This window comes from Carica papaya, chromosome 5 (assembly GCF_054855325.1).
Source record: "Carica papaya isolate Zhongbai chromosome 5, ASM5485532v1, whole genome shotgun sequence".
In the NCBI taxonomy this organism is placed as follows: Eukaryota; Viridiplantae; Streptophyta; class Magnoliopsida; order Brassicales; family Caricaceae; genus Carica; species Carica papaya.
The window spans coordinates 30,144,543-30,161,043 of record NC_142313.1 but is presented as its reverse complement, the minus strand read 5'-3'; the positions used below and the strand labels follow the sequence as shown (position 1 = coordinate 30,161,043).

The 16,501-nt window shown below is 46.5% G+C and overlaps 4 non-coding genes and 29 pseudogenes across 4 annotated transcripts; all 33 read left to right on the top strand.

Moving 5' to 3' along the window:
- The first annotated feature begins 61 nt into the window (after positions 1–61).
- LOC148262265 (5S ribosomal RNA) lies at positions 62–180 on the top strand (annotated as a pseudogene).
- Positions 181–739: 559 nt separating this feature from the next.
- LOC148262264 (5S ribosomal RNA) lies at positions 740–857 on the top strand (annotated as a pseudogene).
- Positions 858–1,061: 204 nt separating this feature from the next.
- LOC148262263 (5S ribosomal RNA) lies at positions 1,062–1,180 on the top strand (annotated as a pseudogene).
- A 560-nt stretch (positions 1,181–1,740) lies between these two features.
- LOC148262262 (5S ribosomal RNA) lies at positions 1,741–1,859 on the top strand (annotated as a pseudogene).
- A 205-nt stretch (positions 1,860–2,064) lies between these two features.
- LOC148262261 (5S ribosomal RNA) lies at positions 2,065–2,183 on the top strand. The gene has a single exon (XR_015820112.1). It is a non-coding gene; the product is annotated as a 5S ribosomal RNA (ribosomal RNA).
- A 561-nt stretch (positions 2,184–2,744) lies between these two features.
- On the top strand, positions 2,745–2,862 carry LOC148262260 (5S ribosomal RNA; annotated as a pseudogene).
- A 204-nt stretch (positions 2,863–3,066) lies between these two features.
- LOC148262259 (5S ribosomal RNA) lies at positions 3,067–3,185 on the top strand (annotated as a pseudogene).
- Positions 3,186–3,394: 209 nt separating this feature from the next.
- On the top strand, positions 3,395–3,513 carry LOC148262258 (5S ribosomal RNA; annotated as a pseudogene).
- Positions 3,514–4,072: 559 nt separating this feature from the next.
- LOC148262257 (5S ribosomal RNA) lies at positions 4,073–4,191 on the top strand (annotated as a pseudogene).
- Positions 4,192–4,396: 205 nt separating this feature from the next.
- LOC148262256 (5S ribosomal RNA) lies at positions 4,397–4,515 on the top strand (annotated as a pseudogene).
- Positions 4,516–4,720: 205 nt separating this feature from the next.
- On the top strand, positions 4,721–4,839 carry LOC148262255 (5S ribosomal RNA; annotated as a pseudogene).
- Positions 4,840–5,045: 206 nt separating this feature from the next.
- On the top strand, positions 5,046–5,164 carry LOC148262254 (5S ribosomal RNA; annotated as a pseudogene).
- Positions 5,165–5,356: 192 nt separating this feature from the next.
- LOC148262253 (5S ribosomal RNA) lies at positions 5,357–5,475 on the top strand (annotated as a pseudogene).
- Positions 5,476–6,036: 561 nt separating this feature from the next.
- LOC148262252 (5S ribosomal RNA) lies at positions 6,037–6,155 on the top strand. Its single transcript, XR_015821012.1, has one exon. It is a non-coding gene; the product is annotated as a 5S ribosomal RNA (ribosomal RNA).
- Positions 6,156–6,714: 559 nt separating this feature from the next.
- LOC148262251 (5S ribosomal RNA) lies at positions 6,715–6,832 on the top strand (annotated as a pseudogene).
- A 559-nt stretch (positions 6,833–7,391) lies between these two features.
- Positions 7,392–7,509, top strand: LOC148262250 (5S ribosomal RNA; annotated as a pseudogene).
- A 205-nt stretch (positions 7,510–7,714) lies between these two features.
- On the top strand, positions 7,715–7,832 carry LOC148262249 (5S ribosomal RNA; annotated as a pseudogene).
- A 559-nt stretch (positions 7,833–8,391) lies between these two features.
- LOC148262248 (5S ribosomal RNA) lies at positions 8,392–8,510 on the top strand (annotated as a pseudogene).
- A 209-nt stretch (positions 8,511–8,719) lies between these two features.
- On the top strand, positions 8,720–8,838 carry LOC148262247 (5S ribosomal RNA; annotated as a pseudogene).
- A 562-nt stretch (positions 8,839–9,400) lies between these two features.
- Positions 9,401–9,519, top strand: LOC148262246 (5S ribosomal RNA; annotated as a pseudogene).
- A 562-nt stretch (positions 9,520–10,081) lies between these two features.
- On the top strand, positions 10,082–10,200 carry LOC148262245 (5S ribosomal RNA; annotated as a pseudogene).
- Positions 10,201–10,405: 205 nt separating this feature from the next.
- LOC148262244 (5S ribosomal RNA) lies at positions 10,406–10,524 on the top strand (annotated as a pseudogene).
- A 235-nt stretch (positions 10,525–10,759) lies between these two features.
- LOC148262243 (5S ribosomal RNA) lies at positions 10,760–10,878 on the top strand (annotated as a pseudogene).
- Positions 10,879–11,087: 209 nt separating this feature from the next.
- On the top strand, positions 11,088–11,206 carry LOC148262242 (5S ribosomal RNA). The gene has a single exon (XR_015820505.1). It is a non-coding gene; the product is annotated as a 5S ribosomal RNA (ribosomal RNA).
- A 563-nt stretch (positions 11,207–11,769) lies between these two features.
- LOC148262241 (5S ribosomal RNA) lies at positions 11,770–11,888 on the top strand (annotated as a pseudogene).
- Positions 11,889–12,093: 205 nt separating this feature from the next.
- LOC148262240 (5S ribosomal RNA) lies at positions 12,094–12,212 on the top strand (annotated as a pseudogene).
- Positions 12,213–12,416: 204 nt separating this feature from the next.
- On the top strand, positions 12,417–12,535 carry LOC148262239 (5S ribosomal RNA; annotated as a pseudogene).
- Positions 12,536–12,741: 206 nt separating this feature from the next.
- LOC148262238 (5S ribosomal RNA) lies at positions 12,742–12,860 on the top strand (annotated as a pseudogene).
- Positions 12,861–13,747: 887 nt separating this feature from the next.
- On the top strand, positions 13,748–13,865 carry LOC148262237 (5S ribosomal RNA; annotated as a pseudogene).
- A 562-nt stretch (positions 13,866–14,427) lies between these two features.
- LOC148262236 (5S ribosomal RNA) lies at positions 14,428–14,546 on the top strand (annotated as a pseudogene).
- Positions 14,547–14,750: 204 nt separating this feature from the next.
- Positions 14,751–14,869, top strand: LOC148262235 (5S ribosomal RNA; annotated as a pseudogene).
- Positions 14,870–15,756: 887 nt separating this feature from the next.
- LOC148262234 (5S ribosomal RNA) lies at positions 15,757–15,875 on the top strand. Its single transcript, XR_015819776.1, has one exon. It is a non-coding gene; the product is annotated as a 5S ribosomal RNA (ribosomal RNA).
- Positions 15,876–16,080: 205 nt separating this feature from the next.
- Positions 16,081–16,199, top strand: LOC148262233 (5S ribosomal RNA; annotated as a pseudogene).
- The last annotated feature ends 302 nt before the right edge of the window (positions 16,200–16,501 follow it).

The window sequence follows — 16,501 nt, the reverse complement described above, 5'->3', positions numbered from 1 at the left end:
CAAATGACGGGAGGGGGAAGAAAGGAGAAGGAGTGTATGTATTTGTAGCGCGAAATTAAAAAGGTGCGATCATAACAGCACTAAAGCTCTGGATCCCATCAGAACTCCGCAGTTAAGTGTGCTTGGGTGAGAGTAGTACTCGGATGGGTGACCACCTGGGAAGCCCACGTGTTGCACCTATTTTTTTTCGGATGGGTTGTTCGACGTTACGCGCGAATGGAATTATAAACCGCTGGTTCATTTGCAAAGGTGAGTCACGGTGCCGGGGCATATTACTTGATATTAGAACGAGAAAGAGAGATGCAGGGTGCACGCACAAGGAAACAAATGACGGGAGGGGGGATGGAAGGAGAAAGAGTGTTTATTTGCAGTGAAGAATGAAACATGAGGGATCATACCAGCACTAATGCAACGGATTCTATCAGAACTCCGCAGTTAAGGGTGCTTGGGCGAGAAAAGTACTCGGATGGGTGACCTCCTGCATAGTCCTTATATTTCACCCATTTTCTTGGGAGGTCCTCGTGTTGCACCCATCTTTTTGCAGATGATTCTTTCGACGTTACGCGTGACTTGATTTATGGTCCGCAGGTTTATTCGCAAATGTGAGTCACGGCGCCGTGGCATTTTACTTGATATTAGAACGAGTACGGGAGGTGCAGTGCGCACGCACAAGGAAACAAATGACGGGAGGAGGAAGAAAAGATTAGGAGTGTATGTATTTGGGGCGCAAAATTAAATAAGTGGCATCATACCAGCACTAATGCACTGGATCCCATCAGAACTCTGAAGTTAAGTGTTCTTGGGCGAGAGTAGAACTCGGATGGGTGACCTCTTGGGAAGTCCTCGTATCGCAACAATTTTTTTTCAGATGAGTCGTTCGACGTTACGCGCGACTGGAACTATGGTCCGCTGGTTTATACGTAAATGTGAGTCAAGAATCAGGGGCATTTTAATCGATATTAGAACGAGAAGGAGAGGTGCACTGTGAACGGAAAAGGAAACAAATGATGGGAGGGCGGGAGGGAAGAAGGAGTGTATGTATTTTAAGCACGAAATTAAACAGGTGCGATCACACCAGCACAAATGCACCGGATCCCATCAGAACTCCGCAGTTAAGTGTGCTTTGGCGAAAGTAGTACAATGATGGGTTACCTCTTGGGAAGTTCTCGTGTTGCACCTATTTTTTTTTCAGACGTGCCGTTCGACGTTACGCGCGACTTTAATTATGGTCCGCAGATTTATTCGCAAATGTGAGTTACGGCACCGTGGTATTTTACTTGATATTTGAACGAGAACGAGAGGTGCAGTGCGCACGCACAAGGAAACAAATGACAGGAGGGGAAAGAAAGGAGAAGGAGTGTATGTATTTGCAGCGCAAAATGAAATAGGTGCGATCATATCAGCACTAATGCAACGGATTCTATCAGAACTCCGTAGGTAAAAGTGCTTGGGCGAGAGTAGTACTAGCAAGGGTTACCTCCTGCGAAGTCCTTATATTTCACCCATTTTCTTGTGAAGTCCTCGTGTTGCACCCATTTTTTTGCAGATGATTCTTTCGACGTTACGTGCGACTTGTATTATGGTCCTCAAGTTTATTCGCAAATGTGAGTCACGGGGCTGTAGCATTTTACTTGATATTAGAACGAGAACGAGAGGTGGAGTGCGCACGCACAAGGAAACAAATGAGGGGAGGGGGAAGAAAGGGGAATGATTTTATGTATTTGCAGCACAAAATTAAACAGGTGCGATCATACCTGCACTAATGCACCGGATCCCATCAGAACTCCGCTGTTAAGTCTGCTTGGGCGAGATTAGTACTCGGATGGGTGACCTCCTGGGAAGTCCTCGTGTCGCACCAATTTTTTTTCAGATGGGTCGTTCGACGTTACGCTCGTCTGGAACTAGGGTCCGCTGGTTTATACGCAAATGTGAGTCAAGAAGCAGGGGCATTTTAATCGATATTAGAACGAGAATGAAAGGTGAAGTGTGAACGCACAAGGAAACAAATGACGGGAGGGGGAAGAAAGGAGAAGGATTGTATGTATTTGCAGCGCGAAATTAAACAGGTGCGATCATACCCGCACTAAAGCTCCGGATCCCATCAGAACTCCGCAGTTAAGTGTGCTTGGGCGAGGGTAGTACTCGGATGCGTGACCACTTGGGAAGCCCTCGTGTTGCACCTTTCTTTTCTCGGATGTGTTGTTCGACGTTACGTGCGAATGGAATTATAAACCGCTGGTTCATTTACAAAGGTGAGTCACGGTGCTGGGGCATATTACTTGATATTAGAACGAGAAAGAGAGATGCAGAGTGCACGCACAAGGAAACAAATGACAGGAGGGGGGATGGGAGGAGAAAGAGTGTATGTATTTGCAGTGCAGAATGAAACATGAGGGATCATACCAGCACTAATGCAACGGATTCTATCAGAACTCCGCAGTTAAGGGTGCTTGGGCGAGAAAAGTACTCGGATGGGTGACCTCCTGCGAAGTCCTTATATTTCACCCATTTTCTTGGTAGGTCCTCGTGTTGCACCCATCTTTTTGCAGATGATTCTTTCGACGTTACGCGTGACTTGATTTATGGTCCGCAGGTTTAGTCGCAAATGTGAGTCACGGCGCTGTGGCATTTTACTTGATATTAGAACGAGTACGGGAGCTGCAGTGCGCACGCACAAGGAAACAAATGACGGGAGGATGAAGAAAAGGGAAGGAGTGTATGTATTTAAAGCGCAAAATTAAACAAGTTGCATCATACCAGCACTAATGCACTGGATCCCATCAGAACTCTGCAGTTAAGCGTGCTTGGGCGAGAGTACTACTCGGATGGGTGACCTCTTGGGAAGTCCTCGTATCGCAACAATTTTTTTTCACATGGGTCGTTCGACGTTACGCGCGACCGGAACTATGGTCCACTGGTTTATACGCAAATGTGAGTCAAGAATCAGGGGCATTTTAATCGATATTAGAACGAGAAGGAGAGGTGCAGTGTGAACGCACAAGGAAACAAATGATGGGAGGGGGCGAGGGAAGAAAGAGTGTATGTATTTTCAGCACGAAATTAAACAGGTGCGGTCACACCAGCACGAATGCACCGGATCCCATCAGAACTCCGCAGTTAAGTGTGCTTTGGCGAAAGTAGTACAATGATGGGTTACCTCCTGGGAAGTTCTCGTGTTGCACCCATTTTCTTTTTTTCAGATGTGCCGTTCGACGTTACGCGCGACTTTAATTATGGTCCGCAGATTTATTCGCAAATGTGAGTGACGGCGCCGTGGCATTTTACTTGATATTTGAACGAGAACGAGAGGTGCAGTGCGCACGCACAAGGAAACAAATGACGGGAGGGGGAAGAATGGAGAAGGAGTTTATGTATTTGTAGCGCGAAATTAAACAGGTGCGATCATACCAGCACTAATGCACCGGATCCCATCAGAACTCCGCAGTTAAGTGTGCTTGGGTGAGTGTAGTACTCGCATGGGTGACCTCCTGGGAAGTCCTCGTGTCGTACCAATTTTTTTTCAGACGGGTCGTTCGACTTTACGTGCGACTGGAACAAGGCTCCGCTGGTTTATACGTAAATGTGAGTCAAGAAGCAGGGGCATTTTAATCGATATTAGAACGAGAAGGAGAGGTGCAGTGTGAACTCACAAGGAAACAATTGATGGGAGAGGGAGGGATGGAGAAGGAGTGTATGTATTTTCAGCACGAAATGAATCAGGTGCGATTATACCAGCACTAATGCAACGGATTCTATCAGAACTCTGCAGGTAAGGGTGCTTGGGCGAGAGTAGTACTAGAATGGGTTACCTCCTGCGAAGTCCTTATATTTCACCCATTTTCTTGTGAAGTCCTCGTGTTGCACCCATTTTTTTGCAGGTGATTCTTTCGACGTTACGCGCCACTTGAATTATGGTCCTAAGGTTTATTCGCAAATGTGAGTCACGGCGCTGTAGCATTTTACTTGATATTAGAACGAGAACGGGAGGTGCAGTGTGCACGCACAAGGAAACGAATGACGGGAGGGGGAAGAAAGGGGAATGAGTTTATGTATTTGCAGCGCGAAATTAAACAGGTGCGATTATACCAGCACTAATGCATTGGATCCCATCAGAACTCCGCAGTGAAGTGTGCTTGGGCGAGATTAGTACTCGGATGGGTGACCTCCTGGGAAGTCCTTGTGTCGCACCAATTTTTTTTCAGACGGGTCGTTCGATGTTACACGCGTCTGGAACTAGGATCCGCTGGTTTATACGCAAATGTGAGTCAAGAAGCAGGGGCATTTTAATCAATATTAGAACGAGAATGAGAGGTGAAGTGTGAACGGATAAGGAAACAAATGACAGGAGGGGGAAGAAAGGAGAAGGAGTTTATGTATTTGCAGCGCGAAATTAAACAGGTGCGATCATACCAGCACTAAAGCCTCGGATCCCATTAGAACTCCGCAGTTAGGTGTGCTTGGGCGAGAGTAGTGCTCGGATGGGTGACCACTTGGGAAGCCCTCGTGTTGCACCTATTTTTTTTCGGATGGGTTGTTCGACGTTACGCACGAATGGAATTATAAACCGCTGGTTCATTTTCAAAGGTGAGTCACGGTGCCGGGGCATATTACTTGATATTAGAACGAGAAAGAGAGATGCAGAGTGCACGCACAAGGAATCAAATGACGGGAGGGGGAAGAAAGGGGAATAAGTTTATGTATTTGCAACGCGAAATTAATCAGGTGCGATCATACCAGCACTAATGCACCGGATCCCATCAGAATTCCGCAGTTAAGTGTGCTTGGGCGAGAGTAGTACTCGGATTGGAGACCTCCTGGGAAGTCCTCGTGTCGCACTAATTTTTTTTTCAGACGGGTCGTTCGACGTTACGCGCGACTGGAACTAGGGTCCACTGGTTTATACGCAAATGTGAGTCAAGAAGCAGGGGCATTTTAATCGATATTAGAACGAGAATGAGAGGTGAAGTGTGAACGCACAAGGAAATAAATGACGGGAGGGGGAAGAAAGGAGAAGGAGTGTATGTATTTACTGTGCGAAATTAAACACGTGTGATCATACCAGCACTAATGCAACCGATCCCATCATAACTCTGCAGTTAAGTGTGCTTGGGCGAGAGTAGTACTCGGATGGGTGACCACTTGGGAAGTCCTCGTGTTGCACCCATTTTTTTGCAGATGATTCTTTCGACGTTACGCGCAACTTGAATTTTGGCCCTCAGGTTTATTCGCAAATGTGAGTCACGGCGTCGTAACATTTTACTTGATATTAAAACGAGCACGGGAGGTGCAAGGAAACAAATGACGGGAGGGGGAAGAAAGGAGAAGGAGTTTATGTATTTGCAGCACGAAATTAAACAGGTGCGATCATACCAGCACTAAAGCTCCGGATCCCATCAGAACTCCGCAGTCAAGTGTACTTGGGCGAGAGTAGTACTCGGATGGGTGACCTCCTAGGAAGTCCTCGTATCGCACTAATTTTTTTTCAGATGGGTCGTTCGACGTTACGCGCGACTGGAACTAGGGTCCACTAGTTTATACGCAAATGTGAGTCAAGAAGCAGGGGCATTTTAATCGATATTAGAACGAGAAAGAGAGATGCAGAGTGCACGCACAAGGAAACAAATGACGGGAGGGGGGATGGAGGGAGAAAAAGTGTATGTATTTGCAGCACAGAATGAAACATGAGCAATCATACCAGCACCAATGCAACGAATTCTATCAGAACTCCGCAAGTTAAGAGTGCTTGGGCGAGAGTAGGACAAAGATGGGTGACCTCCTGCTAAGTCCTTATATTTCACCCATTTTCTTAGGAAGTCCTCGTGTTGCACCTATTTTTTTGTAGATGATTCTTTCGACGATACGTGCGACTTGAATTATGGTCCTCAGGTTTATTCGCAAATGTGAGTTACGGCACCGTAGCATTTTACTTGATATTAGAACGAGCACGGGAGATGCAGTGCGCACGCACAAGGAAACAAATGACGGGAGGGGGAAGAAAGGGGAATGAGTTTATGTATTTGCAGCGCAAAATTAAACAGGTGCGATCATACCAGCACTAATGCACCGGATCCCATCAGAACTCCGCAGTTAAGCGTGCATGGGCGAGAGTAGTACTTGGATGGGTGACCTCCTGGGAATTCCTCGTGTCGCACCAATTTTTTTTCAGACGGGTCGTTCGACGTTACGCGCGACTGGAACTAGGGTCCGCTGGTTTATACTCAAATGTGAGTCAAGAAGCAGGGGCATTTTAATCGATATTAGAACGAGAAGGATAGGTGCAGTTTGAACGCACAAGGAAACAATTGATGGGAGGGGGAGGGAAGGAGAAGGAGTGTATTTATTTTCAGCATGAAATGAAACAAGTGCGATCATACCAGCACTAATGCAACGGATTCTTTCAGAACTCCGTAGGTAAGGGTACTTGAGCGAGAGTAGTACTAGCATGGGTTATCTCCTGCGAAGTCCTTATATTTCACCAATTTTCTTGTGAAGTCCTCGTGTCGCACCAATTTTTTTTCAGACGGGTCGTTCGACGTTACGCCCATCTGGAACTAGGGTCCGCTGGTTTATACGCAAATGTGAGTCAAGAAGTAGGGGCATTTTAATCGATATTAGAACGAGAATGAGAGGTGAAGCGTGAACGCACAAGGAAACAAATGACGGGAGGGGGAAGAAAGGAGAAGGAGTGTATGTATTTGCAGCGCGAAACTAAACAGGTGCGATCATACCAGCACTAAAGCCCCGGATCCCATCAAAACTTCGCAGTTAAGTGTGCTTGGCGAGATTAGTACTCGGATGGTTGACCTCCTGGGAAGTCCTCGTGTGGCACCAATTTTTTTTCAGACGGGTCGTTCGACGTTACGCGCGTCTGGAACTAGGGTCCGCTGGTTTATACTCAAATGTGAGTCAAGAAGCAGGGGCATTTTAATCGATATTAGAACGAGAAGGATAGGTGCAGTTTGAATGCACAAGGAAACAATTGATGGGAGAGGGAGGGAAGGAGAAGGAGTGTATTTATTTTCAGCATGAAATGAAACAAGTGCGATCATACCAGCACTAATGCAACGGATTCTTTCAGAACTCCGTAGGTAAGGGTACTTGAGCGAGAGTAGTACTAGCATGGGTTATCTCCTGCGAAGTCCTTATATTTCACCAATTTTCTTGTGAAGTCCTCGTGTCGCACCAATTTTTTTTCAGACGGGTCGTTCGACGTTACGCCCATCTGGAACTAGGGTCCGCTGGTTTATACGCAAATATGAGTCAAGAAGCAGGGGCAATTTAATCGATATTAGAACGAGAATGAGAGGTGAAGTGTGAACGCACAAGGAAACAAATGACGGGAGGGGGAAGAAAGGAGAAGGAGTGTATGTATTTGCAGCGCAAAACTAAACAGGTGCGATCATACCAGCACTAAAGCCCCGGATCCCATCAGAACTTCGCAGTTAAGTGTGCTTGGCGAGATTAGTACTCGGATGGTTGACCTCCTGGGAAGTCCTCGTGTCGCACCAATTTTTTTTCAGACGGGTCGTTCGACGTTACGCGCGTCTGGAACTAGGGTCCGCTGGTTTATACGCAAATGTGAGTCAAGAAGCAGGGGCATTTTAATCGATATTAGAACGAGAATGAGAGGTGAAGTGTGAACGCACAAGGAAACAAATGACGGGAGGAGGAAGAAAGGAGAAGGAGTGTATGTATTTGCCGCGCGAAACTAAATAGGTGCGATCATACCAGCACTAAAGCCCCGAATCCCATCAGAACTTCGCAGTTAAGTGTGCTTGGCGAGATTAGTACTCGGATGGTTGACCTCCTGGGAAGTCCTCGTGTCGCACCAAATTTTTTTCAGACGGGTCGTTCGATGTTACGCGCGATTGGAACTAGAGTCCGTTGGTTTATACGCAAATGTGAGTCAAGAAGCAGTAGCATTTTAATCGATATTAGAACGAGAAGGAGAGGTGCAGTGTGAACGCACAAGGAAACAATTGATGGGAGGGGGAGGGAAGGAGAAGGAGTGTATGTATTTTCAGCACGAAATGAAACAGGTGCGATCATACCAGCACTAATGCAACGGATTCTATCAGAAATCCGTAGGTAAGGGTGCTTGGGCGAGAGTAGTACTAGCATGGGTTACCTCCTGCGAAGTCCTTATATTTCACCCATTTTCTTGTGAAGTCCTCGTGTCGCACCAATTTTTTTTCAGACGGGTCGTTCGACGTTACGCGCATCTGGAACTAGGGTCCGCTGGTTTATACGCAAATGTGAGTCAAGAAGTAGGGGTATTTTAATCGATATTAGAACGAGAATGAGAGGTGAAGTGTGAACGCACAAGGAAACAAATGATGGGAGGGGGAAGAAAGGAGAAGGAGTGTATGTATTTGCAGAGCGAAATTAAATAGGTGCGATCATACCAGCACTAAAGCTCCGGATCCCATCAAAACTCCACAGTTAAGTGTGCTTGGGCGAGGGTAGTACTCGGATGGTTGACCACCTGGGAAGCCCTCGTGTTGTACCCATTTTCTTTTTTTTAGATGTGTTGTTCGATGTTACGCGCGACTTTAATTATTGTCTGCAGATTTATTCGCAAATGTGAGTCACGGCGCCGTGGCATTTTACTTGATATTTGAACGAGAACGAGAGGTGCAGTGCGCACGCACAAGGAAATGAATGACGGGAGGGGGAAGAAAGGAGAAAGAGTTTATGTATTTGCAGCGAGAAATTAAACAGTTGCGATCATACCAGCACTGATGCACCGGATTCCATCAGAACTCCGCAGTTAAGTGTGCTTTGGCGAGAGTAGTACTCGGATTGGTGACCTCCTGGGAAGTCCTCGTGTCGCACTAATTTTTTTTTCAGACGGGTCGTTCGACGTTACGCGCGACTGGAACTAGGGTCCACTGGTTTATATGCAAATATGAGTCAAAAAGCAGGGGCATTTTAATCGATATTAGAATGAGAAGGAGAGATGCAGAGTGCACGCACAAGGAAACAAATGACGGGAGGGGGGATGGAGGGTGAAAAAGTGTATGTATTTGCAGCGCAGAATGAAACATGAGCCATCATACCAGCACCAATGCAACAGATTCTATCAAAACTCCGCAAGTGAAGGGTGCTTGGGCGAGAGTAGCACTAGGATGGGTGACCTCCTGCGAAGTCCTTATATTTCACCCATTTTCTTAGGAAGTCCTCGTGTTGCACCCATTTTTTTGCAGATGGTTCTTTCGACGATACGCGCGACTTGAATTATAGTCCTCAGGTTTATTCATAAATGTGAGTCACGGCACCGTAGCATTTTACTTGATATTAGAACGAGCACGGGAGGTGCAGTGCGCACGCACAAGGAAACAAATGACGAGAGGGGGAAGAAAGGAGAAGGAGTTTATGTATTTGCACCGCTGAATTATATGGGTGCGATCAGACCAGCACTAATGCACCGGATCCCATCAGAACTCCACAGGTAAGTGTGTTTGGGCGAGAGTAGTACTCGGATGGGTGACCTCCTGGGAAGTCCTCGTGTCGCACTAATTTTTTTTTCAGACGGGTCGTTCGACGTTACGCGCGACTAGAACTATGGTCCGTTGGTTTATACGCAAATGTGAGTCAAGAAGCAGGGGCATTTTAATCGATATTAGAACGAGAAGGAGAGATGCAGAGTGCACGCACAAGGAAACAAATGACGGGAGGGGGGATGGAGGGAGAAAAAGTGTATGTATTTGCAACGCAGAATGAAACATGAGCCATCATACCAGCACCAATGCAACGGATTCTATCAGAACTCCGCAAGTTAAGGGTGCTTGGGCGAGAGTAGCACTAGGATGGGTGACCTCCTGCGAAGTCCTTATATTTCACCCATTTTCTTAGGAAGTCCTCGTGTTGCACCCATTTTTTTGCAGATGATTCTTTCGACGATACGCGCGACTTGAATTATGGTCCTCAGGTTTATTCACAAATGTGAGTCACGGCATCGTAGCATTTTACTTGATATTAATACGAGCACGGGAGGTGCAGTGCGCACGCACAAGGAAACAAATGACGGGAGGGGGAAGAAAGGAGAAGGAGATTATGTATTTGCAGCGCTAAATTATATGGGTGTGATCATACCAGCACTAATGCACCGGATCCAATCAGAACTCCGTAGTTAAGTGTGCTTGGGCGAGAGTAATACTCGGATGGGTGACCTCCTGGGAAGTCCTCGTGTCGCACCAATTTTTTTTCAGACGGGTCGTTCGACGTTACGCGCGACTGGAACTAGGGTCGGTTTGTTTACACGGAAATGTGAGTCAAGAAGCTGGGGCATTTTAATCGATATTAGAACGAGAAGGAGTGATGCAGTGTGAACGCACAAGGAAACAATTGATGGGAGGGGGAGGGAAGGAGAAGGAGTGTATGTATTTTCAGCACGAAATGAAACAGGTGCGATCATACCAGCACTAATGCAACGGATTCTATCAGACCTCCGTAGGTAAGGGTGCTTGGGTGAGAGTAGTACTAGCATGGGTTACCTCCTGCGAAGTCCATATATTTCACCCATTTTCTTGTGAAGTCCTCGTGTTGCACCCATTTTTTTGCAGATGATTCTTTCGACGTTACGCGCGACTTGAATTATGGTCCTCAGGTTTATTCGCAAATGTGAGTCACGGCACTGAAGAATTTTACTTGATATTAGAAGGAGAACGGGAGGTGCAGTGCGCACGCACAAGGAAACAAATGACGAGAGGGGGAATAAAGGGGAAGGAGTGTATGTATTTGCAGCGCAAAACTAAACAGGTGCAATCATACCAGCATTAAAGCCCCGGATCCCATCCGAACTCCGCAGTTAAGTGTGCTTTGGCGAAAGTAGTACAATGATGGGTTACCTCCTAGGAAGTTCTCGTGTTGCACCCATTTTCTTTTTTTCAGATGTGCCGTTCGACGTTACGCGCGACTTTAGTTATGGTCCGCAGATTTATTCGCAAATGTGAGTCACGGCGCTGTGGCTTTTTACTTGATATTTGAACGAGAATGAGAGGTGCAGTGCGCACGCACAAGGAAACAAATGACGGGAGGGGGAAGAACGGAGAAGTAGTTTATGTATTTGCAGCGCAAACTTAAACGGGTGCGATCAAACTAGCACTAATGCACCGGATCCCATCAGAACTCCGCAGTTAAGTGTGCTTGGGCGAGAGTAGTACTTGGATGGGTGACCTCCTGGGAAGTCCTCGTGTTGCACTAATTTTTTTTTTCAGACGGGTTGTTCGACGTTACGCGCGACTAGAACTAGGGTCCACTAGTTTATACGCAAATGTGAGTCAAGAAGCAGGGGCATTTTAATCGATATTAGAATGAAAAGGAGAGATGCAGAGTTCACGCACAAGGAAACAAATGACGGGAGGGGGGATAGAGGGAGAAAAAGTTTATGTATTTGCAGCGCAGAATGAAACATGAGCAATCATACCAGCACCAATGCAACGGATTCTATCAGAACTCTGAAAGTTAAGGGTGCTTGGGCGAGAGTAGCACTAGGATGGGTGACCTCCTGCGAAGTCCTTATATTTCACCCATTTTCTTAGGAAGTCCTCGTGTTGCACCCATTTTTTTGCAGATAATTCTTTTGACGTTACGCGCGACTTGAATTATGGTCCTCAGGTTTATTCGCAAATGTGAGTCACGGCGCTGTAGCATTTTACTTAATATTAGAACGAGAACAGGAGTTGCAGTGCGCACGCACAATGAAACAAATGACGAGAGGGGGACGAAAGGGGAATGAGTTTATGTATTTTCAGCGGGAAATTAAACAGGTGCAATCATTCCAGCAGTAATGCACCGGATCCCATCAGAACTCCGTAGTTAAGTGTGCTTGGGCGAGAGTAGTACTCAGATGGGTGACCTATTGGGAAGTCCTCGTGTCGCACCAATTTTTTTTCAGACGGGTCGTTCGACATTACGCGCGACTGGAAATAGGGTCCGCTGGTTTATACGCAAATGTGAGTCAAAAAGCAGGGGCATTTTAATCGATATTAGAACGAGAATGAGAGGTGAAGTGTGAACGCACAAGGAACCAAATGACCGGAGGGGGAAGAAAGGAGAAGGAGTGTATGTATTTGCAGCACGAAATTAAACAGGTGCGATCAAACCAGCACTAAAGCCCCGGATCCCATCAGAATTCCGCAGTTAAGTGTGCTTGGGCGAAAGTAGTACTCGGATGGGTGACAACTTGGAAAGCCCTCGTGTTGCACCTATTTTTTTCGGATGGGTTGTTAAACGTTACGCGCGAATGGAATTATAAACTGTTGGTTCATTTGTAAAGGAGAGTCACGGTGCCGGGGCATATTACTTGATATTAGAACGAGAAAGAGAGATGCAGAGTGCACGCACAAGGAAACAAATGACGGGAGGGGGAAGAAAGGAGAAGGTGTTTATGTATTTGCAGCGCGAAATTAAACGGGTGCGATCATACCAGCACTAATGCAACGGATCCCATCATAACTCTGCAGTTAAGTGTGCTTGGGCGAGAGTAGTACTCGGATGGGTGACCTCCTGGGAAGTTCTCGTGTCGCACAAATTTTTTTCCAGACGAGTCGTTCGACGTTACGCGCAACTGGAACTATGGTCCACTTCTTTATACGCAAATGTGAGTCAAGAAGTAGGGGCATATTAATCGATATTAGAATGAGAAAAAGAGGTGCAGTGTGAACGCACAAGGAAACAAATGATGGGAGGGGGGAGGGAAGGAGAAGAAGTGTATGTATTTTCAGCACGAAATTAAACAGGTGCTATCACACTAGCACAAATGCACCGGATCCCATCAGAACTCCGCAGTTAAGTGTGCTTTGGCGAAAGTAGTACAAGGATGGGTTACCTCCTGGGAAGTTCTCGTGTTGCACCCATTTTTTTTTTATAGATGTGCCATTCGACGTTACGTGCGACTTTAATTATAGTCCGCAGATTTATTCGAAAATGTGAGTCACTGCACCGTGGCATTTTACTTGATATTTATACGAGAACGAGAGGTGCAGTGCACACGCACAAGGAAACAAATGACGGGAAGGGGAAGAAAGGAGAAGGAGTGTACGTATTTGCAGCGCGAAATTAAATAGGTGCCATCATACCACCACTAATGCACCATATCCCATCGGAACTTAGCAGTTAAGTGTGCTTGGGCGGGAGTAGTGCTCGGATTGGTGACCTCCTGGGAAGTCCTTGTGTTGCACCCATTTTTTTCGGATGGATCGTTCGACGTTACGCGCGAATGCAATTATAAACCGCTGGTTCATTCGCAAAGGTGAGTCACGATGCCAGGGTATTTTACTTGATATTAGAACCAGAAGGAGAGATGCAGAGTGCACGCACAAGGAAACAAATGACGGGAGAGGGGATGGAGGGAGAAAGAGTGTATGTATTTGCAGCGCAGAATGAAACATGAGCGATCATACAAGCACCAATGCAACGGATTCTATCAGAACTCCGCAAGTTAAGGGTGCTTGGGTGAGAGTAGCACTAGGATGGATGACCTCATGCGAAGTCCTTATATTTCACCTATTTTCTTAGGAAGTCCTCGTGTTGCACCCATTTTTTTGCAGATGATTCTTTCGACGTTACGCGCGACTTGAATTATGGTCCTCAGGTTTATTCGCAAATGTGAGTCACGGCACCTTAGCATTTTACTTGATATTAGAACGAGCACGGGAGGTGCAGTGCGCACGCACATGGAAACAAATGATGGGAGCGGGAAGAAAGGAGAAGGAATTTATGTATTTGCAGCGCGGAATTAAACAGGTGAGATCATACCAGCACTAATGCACCGGATCCAATCAGAACTCCGTAGTTAAATATGCTTGGGCGAGAATAGTACTCGGATGGGTGACCTCTTGGAAGTCCTCGTGTCGCACCAATTTTTTTTTAGACGGGTCGTTCGACGTTACGCGCGACTGGAACTAGGGTCCACTGGTTTATACGCAAATGTGAGTCAAGAAGAAGGGGCATTTTAATCGATATTAGAACGAGAAGGAGAGATGCAGAGTGCACGCACAAGGAAACAAATGACGGGAGGGGGGGATGGAGGGATAAAAAGTGTATGTATTTGCAGCGCAGAATGAAACATGAGCATTCATACCAGCACCAATGCAACGGATTCTATAAGAACTCTGCAAGTTAAGGGTGCTTGGGCGAGAGTAGCACTAGGATGGGTGACCTCCTGCGAAGTCCTTATATTTCACCCATTTTCTTAGGAAGTTCTCGTGTTGCACCCATTTTTTTGCAGATGAATTTTTCGACGATACGCGCGACTTGAATTATGGTCCTCAGGTTTATTCGCAAATGTGAGTCACGGGACCGTAGTATTTTAATTGATATTAGAACGAGCACGGGAGGTGCAGTGCGCACGCACAAGGAAACAAATGACGGGAGGAGGAAGAAAGGAGAAGTAGTTTATGTACTTGCAGCGCGGAATTAAACGGGTGCGATCATACCAGCACTAATGCATTGGATCCCATCATAACTCTGTAGTTAAGTGTGCTTGGGCGAGAGTAGTACTCGGATTGGTGACCACGTGGGATGTCCTCGTGTCGCACCAATTTTTTTTCAGACGGATCGTTCGACTTTTCACGCGACTGGAACTATGGTCCGTTGGTTTATACGCAAATGTGAGTCAAGAATCAAGGGCATTTTAATCGATATTAGAACGAGAAGGAGAGGTGCAGTGTGAACGCACAAGGAAACAAATGATGGGAGGGGGGGAGTGAAGAAGGAGTGTATGTATTTTCAGCACAAAATTAAACAGGTGCGGTCACACCAGCACAAATGCACCGGATCCCATCAAAACTACGTAGTTAAGTGTGCTTTGGCGAAAGTAGTACAATGATGGGTTACCTCCTGGGAAGTTCTCGTGCTGCACCTATTTTCTTTTTTTCAGATGTGCCGTTCGACGTTACGCGCGACTTGAATTATGGTTTGCAGATTTATTCGCAAATGTGAGTCATGGTGCCGTGGAATTTTACTTGATATTTGAACGAGAACAAGAGGTGCAGTGCGCACGCACAAGGAAACAAATGACGTGAGGGGGAAGAAAGGAGAAGGAGTGTATGTATTTGCAGCGCGAAATGAAACAGGTACGATCGTACCAGCACTAATGCAACGAATTCTATCAGAACTACGTAGGTAAGGGTGCTTGGGCGAGAGTAGTACTAGCATGGGTTACCTCCTGGGAAGTCCTCGTGTCGCACAAATTTTTTTTCAGATGGGTCGTTCGACGTTACGCGCGATTGGAACTAGGGTCCGCTGGTTTATCCGCAAATCTGAGTCAAGAAGCAGGGGCATTTTAATCGGTATTAGAACGAGAAGGAGGGGTGCAGTGTGAACGCACAAGGAAACAATTGATGGGAGGGGAAGGGAAGGAGAGGGAGTGTATGTATTTTCAGCACGAAATGAAACAGGTGCGATCATACAAGCACTAATGCAACGGATTCTATCAGAACTCCGTAGGTAAGGGTGCTTGGGCGAAAGTAGCACTAGCATGGGTTACCTCCTGCGAAGTCCTTATATTTCACCCATTTTCTTGTGAAGTCCTCGTGTTGCACCCATTTTTTTGCAGATAATTCTTTCGACGTTACGCGCGACTTGAATTATGGTCCTCAGGTTTATTCGCAAATGTGATTCACGGCGCTGTAGCATTTTACTTTATATTAGAACGAGAACGGGAGGTGCAGTGCGCACGCACAAGGAAACAAATGACAGGAGGGGGAAGAAAGGGGAATGAGTTTATGTATTTGCAGCGCAAAATTAAACTGGTGCGATCATACCAGCACTAATGCACCGGATCCCATCAGAACTCCGCAGTGAAGTGTGCTTGGGCGAGATTAGTACTCGGATGGGTGACCTCCTGGGAAGTCCTCGTGTCGCACCAATTTTTTTTCAGACGGGTCGTTTGACGGTACGCGCGTCTGGAACTTGTGTCCGCTGGTTTATACGCAAATGTGAGTCAAGAAGTAGGGGCATTTTAATCGATATTAGAACGAGAATGAGAGGTGAAGTGTGAACGCACAAGGAAACAAATGACGGGAAGGGGAAGAAAGGAGAAGGAGTGTTTGTATTTGCAGCGCAAAATTAAAGAGGTGCGATCATACCAGCACTAAAGCTCCGGATCCCATCAGAACTTCGCAGTTAAGTGTGCCTGGGCAAGAGAAGTACTCGGATGGGTGACCACTTGGGAAGCCCTCGTGTTGCACATATTATTTTTCGGATGGGTTGTTCGACGTTACGCGCGAATTGAATTATAAACCGCTGGTTTATTTGCAAAGGTGAGTCACGGTGCCGGGGCATATTACTTGATATTAGAACGAGAAGGAGAGATGCAGAGTGTATGCACAAGGAAACAAATGAAGGGAGGGGGGATGGAGGGAGAAAAAGTGTATGTATTTGCAGCGCAGAATGAAACATGAGCAATCATACCAGCACCAAGCAACGGGTTCTATCAGAACTTCGCAAGTTAAGGGTGTTTGGGCGAGAGTAGCACTAGGATGGGTGACCTACT